Source organism: Coregonus clupeaformis, unplaced genomic scaffold, assembly GCF_020615455.1.
Source record: "Coregonus clupeaformis isolate EN_2021a unplaced genomic scaffold, ASM2061545v1 scaf1411, whole genome shotgun sequence".
Taxonomy (NCBI): domain Eukaryota; kingdom Metazoa; phylum Chordata; class Actinopteri; order Salmoniformes; family Salmonidae; genus Coregonus; species Coregonus clupeaformis.
This window is the reverse complement of record NW_025534865.1, coordinates 9,093-15,662: the sequence shown is the minus strand read 5'-3', so window position 1 is coordinate 15,662 and position 6,570 is coordinate 9,093. Positions and strand designations below refer to the sequence as shown.

Below are 6,570 nucleotides of genomic sequence, written 5' to 3'. Positions count from 1 at the left end.
CTGACCTGGGCTGGAGCAGACTGGGAGGCCGGTAGGCTGACCTGGGCTGGAGCAGACTGGGAGGCCGGTAGGCTGACCTGGGCTGGAGCAGACTGGGAGGCTGGTAGGCTGACCTGGGCTGGAGCAGACTGGGAGGCTGGTAGGCTGACCTGGGCTGGAGCAGACTGGGAGGCTGGTAGGCTGACCTGGGCTGGAGCAGACTGGGAGGCTGGTAGGCTGACCTGGGCTGGAGCAGACTGGGAGGCTGGTAGGTTGACCTGGGCTGGAGCAGACTGGGAGGCTGGTAGGTTGACCTGGGCTGGAGCAGACTGGGAGACTGGTAGGTTGACCTGGGCTGGAGCAGACTGGGAGGCTGGTAGGCTGACCTGGGCTGGAGCAGACTGGGAGGCTGGTAGGCTGACCTGGGCTGGAGCAGACTGGGAGGCTGGTAGGCTGACCTGGGCTGGAGCAGACTGGGAGGCTGGTAGGCTGACCTGGGCTGGAGCAGACTGGGAGGCCGGTAGGCTGACCTGGGCTGGAGCAGACTGGGAGGCCGGTAGGCTGACCTGGGCTGGAGCAGACTGGGAGGCCGGTAGGCTGACCTGGGCTGGAGCAGACTGGGAGGCTGGTAGGCTGACCTCGGCTGGAGCAGACTGGGAGGCTGGTAGGCTGACCTGGGCTGGAGCAGACTGGGAGGCTGGTAGGCTGACCTGGGCTGGAGCAGACTGGGAGGCTGGTAGGCTGACCTGGGCTGGAGCAGACTGGGAGGCTGGTAGGCTGACCTGGGCTGGAGCAGACTGGGAGGCTGGTAGGCTGACCTGGGCTGGAGCAGACTGGGAGGCTGGTAGGTTGACCTGGGCTGGAGCAGACTGGGAGACTGGTAGGTTGACCTGGGCTGGAGCAGACTGGGAGGCTGGTAGGCTGACCTGGGCTGGAGCAGACTGGGAGGCTGGTAGGCTGACCTGGGCTGGAGCAGACTGGGAGGCTGGGAGGCTGACCTGTGCTGGAGCAGACTGGGAGGCTGGTAGGCTGACCTGGGCTGGAGCAGACTGGGAGGCCGGTAGGTTGACCTGGGCTGGAGCAGACTGGGAGGCTGGTGCAGTGTCATCAGGCTGTGTGGTGGAGGCCATGCTGGTTATGCTGGTCTCAGGTTCTGCCTGTGTTGTACCAGGCTGGTGGACATGTTCTCTAGATGCAGAGGACATAATGACTAGCTGCTGGTTGAGGGTCTCAATGTACCTCTGGCTCTACTCTTGCTCCTCTCTTGTTGTGCTCAGATGGTCTCTGAGGTTATCATTTGTCTGACTCAGTTTGTCAATTTTGCTTTCTAATTTAGCAATAGATGCTCTGCTCTCCTCCCTGAACTGTTTCATCTTTTAGTTTCTGGATAGTGTCATCCTCTTGATGCTTGTTCTCTCTGAGTTCTATGACCTCTGCTTCGACGAGAGAGAGGGTGTTGTGGAAACGTTGCATAGCAGGTGTTCTTGGTGTTGTAGGCATGTCCTTGGCTTTGTCTGCTGCAGGTGAGGTAGGTAGAGGGACACTGAGGGCTTGTTGCTGGGTCACAGAGACTGTTGGGGGTGTTGGGGCTGCTGGGGGTGTTGGGGCTGCTGGGGGTGTTGGGGATGCTGGGGGTGTTGGGGGTGTTGGGGCTGTTGGGGGTGTTGGGACCTGCTTTTCTCCATCATCTCCCTCCTTTACTTCTTCAGCTTCTGAGATGAATTCAGCTTCTACTTTTAGGGCAGCAAACACATTCTCATTCACATAGTTCTCTATTAACATTAGTTCTCTATTAACATTAGTTCTCTATAGAGTCTAACATTAGTTCTCTATTAACATGAGTTCTCTATAGAGTCTAACATTAGTTCTCTATAGAGTCTAACATTAGTTCTCTGTTAACATTAGTTCTCTGTTAACAGTATTTCTCTCTAGAGTCTAACATTAGTTCTCTTTTAACATTAGTTCTCTGTTAACAGTATTTCTCTATAGAGTGTAACATTAGTTCTCTATTAACATTAGTTCTCTATAGAGTCTAACATTAGTTCTCTATTAACATTAGTTCTCTATAGAGTCCAACATTAGTTCTCTCTATTGTGGACTGCTTAAGGAGTTCTTACAGCAAGGTCAGCTCTGCTCTGCTCTGACTGAAACAGGGCTGGCTGTTACCAGACTCAGGAGTTCTTGTGTACTGAATAGTCCTGAATGGGTGTGGAGGATTGTGGAGGGGTGTGTGGCTGGAGAGGTGTGGAGGGTAGAGGGGTGTGGAGGGATGTGTGGGTGGAGAGGTAGGTGGGTGGAGGGGTGTGGAGGGATGTGTGGGTGGATGGGTGTGTGGGTGGATGGATGGGTGGGTCTTCCAGATGTCGATAGCTGTGTTGGATGAAGTACATATGGCCTTAACATGGGCCATTCACACACTACGGTGGAGGTTTTTGATGTTGTTGGATCAATACATGCCGGGGCCCATTTGTTAGCAATAAATCAATAAGTTAATAAACATAGGTAGGTGTTTTTACAGAGAAACATAGCAGGTCTTCTGCATTGAGTACAGAATGACAGTCACCATCAGGCAGATGTCTATGTGGTTAATACCGTGTGGTTAATACTGTGTGGTTAATACTGTGTGGTTAATACTGTGTGGTTAATACTGTGTGGTTAATACTGTGTGGTTAATACTGTGTGGTTAATACTGTGTGGTTAATACTGTGTGGTTAATACTGTGTGGTTAATACTGTGTGGTTAATACCGTGTGGTTAAAATATCAAATCTACATAAGTATTCACACCCCTGAGTCAATACACATTAGAATCACATTTGGCAGCGATTACAGCTGTGAGCCTTTCTGGGTAAGTCTCTAAGAGCTTTGCACACCTGGATTGTATAATATTTACCCATTATTCTTTTTTAAATTCTTCAAGCTCTGTCAAGTTGGTTGTTGATCATTGCTAGACAGCCGTTTTCAAGTCTTGCCATAGATTTTCAAGCGAATTTCAATCAAAACTGTAACTAGGCCAATCAGGAACATTCATTGACGTCTTGGTAAGCAACTCCAGTGCATATTTGGCCTTGTGCTTAAGGTTATTGTCCTGCTGAAAGGTGAATTTGTCTCCCAGTGTCTGTTGGAAATTGTGTTTATTTTTATCCTAAGAAACTCCCTAGTCCTTGCCGATTACAAGCATACCCATAACATGTTGCATCCACCACCATGCTTGAAAATATGAAGTGGTACTCAGTGATGTGTTGTGTTGGATTTGCCCCAAATATAGCGCTTTGTATTCAGGACATGAAGTTAATTTCTTTGCCGCATTTTTTGCAGTTTTACTTTAGTGCCTCATTGCAAAAAGGATGCATCTTTTGGAATATATTGATTCTGTACAGGCTTACTTCTTTTCACTCGGTCATTTAGGAAAGTATTGTGGAATAATTACAATGTTGTTGATCCATCCTCAGTTTTCTCCTATCACAACCATTCAACTCTGTAACTGTTTTAAAATTACTTTTGGCTTCAGTTTCCTTCCTCTCCGGCAACTGAGTTAGGAAGGAGGCCTGTATCTTTGTAGTGACTGGGTATAGTGATACACCATCCAAAGGGTAATTAATAGCGTCACCATGCTCAAAGGGATATTCAATGTCTGCATTTAAATTTAAATTTTTTACATATCTACCGATAGGTGCCCTTCTTAGCAAGGCATTGGACAACCTCCCTGGTCTTTGTGGTTGAATCTGTGTTTGAAATTCACTGCTTGACTGAGGGACCTTATAGATAATTGTATGTGTGGGGTACAGAAATTAGGTAGTCATTCAAAAATCATGTTAAACACTATTATTGCACACAGAGTGAGTCCATGTATGTATGTTACTTGTTAAGCAAATTTGTACTCCTGAACGTATTTAGGCTTGCCATAACAAAGGGGTTTAATACTTATTGACTTCAGACATTTCTGCTTTTCATTTTTTATTAATTTGTAAAAATGTATAAAAACATAATTCCAGTTTGCCATTATGGGGTATTGTGTGTAGGCCAGTGACACAACATCTCTATTTAATCCATTTTATATGCAGGCTGTAGCGCAACACAATTTGGAAAAAGTCAAGGGGTGTGAATAGAACCCAGATTTCCCACAGTTAGAGAGGCAGTCAGAACCCAGAGTAGTTTCTCTCATTCCAGTCCTGTAAACACTTAACACTGGGAGCTGACTGTGTATGAGCCCCAAATGGTACCCTATTTACTATACATTGCATTACTTTCAAGCAGATCCCCGAGGGCCCTGGTCAAAACTAGTACACGACAGAGAGAATAGGGTGTCATTTGGGACTGAGCGTTATCAGATGCCCAGCGGTTGGTTGCCGTGCAGAGAGGGTCAATTACCCTGTTGTTAAAGTGGCCGACATTTCATGCCAATTACTTCTCACATAAACATATTCAGCTGCACCTGAAGAGAGGCTTTGTTCCCTCTGTTCTCCAGAGAAAATGTTTGTCTGTTGAGATGCAGTCAGTGTGATAAACCCTCGACTATTACAACATCAGCTCTGTGGGCGAGACAGAGTAAACACAGAGAGAGAGATTTACACAAAGACGAGAGAGAGAGAGAGAGAGAGAGAGAGAGAGAGATCAGAGAGAGAGAGATCAGAGAGAGAGAGAGAGAGATCAGAGAGAGAGAGAGATCAGAGAGAGAGAGATCAGAGAGAGAGAGATCAGAGAGAGAGAGATCAGAGAGAGAGAGACAGAGAGAGAGAGATCAGAGAGAGAGAGAGAGAGAGAGAGAGAGAGAGAGAGAGAGAGAGAGATCAGAGAGAGAGAGAGAGAGAGAGAGAGAGACTACACAGAGACATTGTCAGTACGTGCTTATAGGATATTCATAAGTTATTTACCATTCTGATACGTGAATGTTGAATTTCATCCATTTGTCTCCATTTCTGCTCTCCATCATCAGTATGTTTCTCCCCCCACTAATCCGTCAGCCTCACTGATGGTCACAGATGAGAGATGGGGCTCATGTTCTCCAATTCTGAGGAATTTAATCAGGAAAAAATAGCATGGGTGATGTTTTTGGTCACTCTAAGACTTTTATCAGGGAAATAGGATGATTCCCTTTAAAATAGGCCTGTGTGTATGTAGTAAATACACTGGTTACCCTGACCTCTCAACCTGTAGAGCCCCAGAATGTTGTCTGTCTGTCTGTCACCGACTCGTGAAATAGTTTCCAGCTTTACTCTGTGGGAAAGGAAGCAATGGGCAGACAAGTCATTGTGGAGGTCTTCTCTCCTCTCCCAAGTCTCTCAGCCCCGGAGCCCCGGAGGCCAACTCTGCTTGGTTAGGAGCCCCGGAGGCCAACTCTGCTTGGTTAGGGTAGATCTTTAGTCGACACAGCAGATGGGATTTTTGAGCCTTTTAGTGTCTTGAATTCTCTAATGTATACTTCTTTATAACACAGTTTGGTTGGAGGGATCCTCTGAATGATTCTCCTCACCTGTCTCTTTGTCCAGTCTTAAACCATTAGAAATCTACGTTTGTCTTTATGGTATTATTATTGTTATGTTATAGGCTTTTAAGATATTTATTATTATTATTATTATTATTATTATTATTATTATTATTATTATTATTATTATTATTATTATGTTATAGGACTTTAATATATTCTTCTTATTATGTTATAGGCCTTTAATATATTATTCTTATTCTTATTATTGTTATAGGCCTTTAATATATTCTTATTATTATTATTATTATTATGTTATAGGCCTTTAATATATTATTATTATTATGTTATAGGCCTTTAATATATTCTTCTTATTATTATTATGTTATAGGACTTTAATATATTCTTCTTATTATGTTATAGGCCTTTAATATATTATTCTTATTCTTATTATTATGTTATATGCCTTTAATATATTATTATTATTATTATTATTATTATTATTATGTTATAGGCCTTTAATATATTATTATTATTATGTTATAGGCCTTTAATATATTCTTATTATTATTATTATGTTATAGGACTTTAATATATTATTCTTATTCTTATTATTATTATGTTATAGGCCTTTAATATATTATTCTTATTATTCTTATTATTATGTTATAGGCCTTTAATATATTATTATTATTATTATTACTATTACTATTATTATGTTATAGACCTTTAATATATTGTTATTATTATGTTATAGGCCTTTAATATATTATTATTATTATGTTACATGCCTTTAATATATTATTATTATTATTATTATTATTATTATTATTATTATTATTATTATTATTATTATTATGTTATAGGCCTTTAATATATTCTAATTATTATAGTGCCTCCTGTAGCTCAGTTGGTAGAGCATGGTGCTTGTAACGCCAGGGTTGTGGGATCGATTCCCACGGGAGGCCAGTATGAAAAATGTATGCACTCACTAACTGTAAGTCGCTCTGGACTAAAATGACTAAAATCTAAATTATAGGCCTTTAATATATTATTTGTATTATGTTATAGGCCTTTAATATATTCTAATTATTATGTTATAGGCCTATAATCTAGTCTCCCTCCTATCTCTCACCTGCAGTCTAAAGCCATGGGAGACCGCTGGCTC

General features: G+C 42.9%; 1 non-coding gene across 1 annotated transcript; it reads left to right on the top strand.

The window, feature by feature from the left end:
* Window positions 1-6,296: 6,296 nt before the first annotated feature.
* trnat-ugu lies at window positions 6,297-6,370 on the top strand. Its single transcript has one exon. It is a non-coding gene; the product is annotated as a tRNA-Thr (tRNA).
* Window positions 6,371-6,570: the final 200 nt, after the last annotated feature.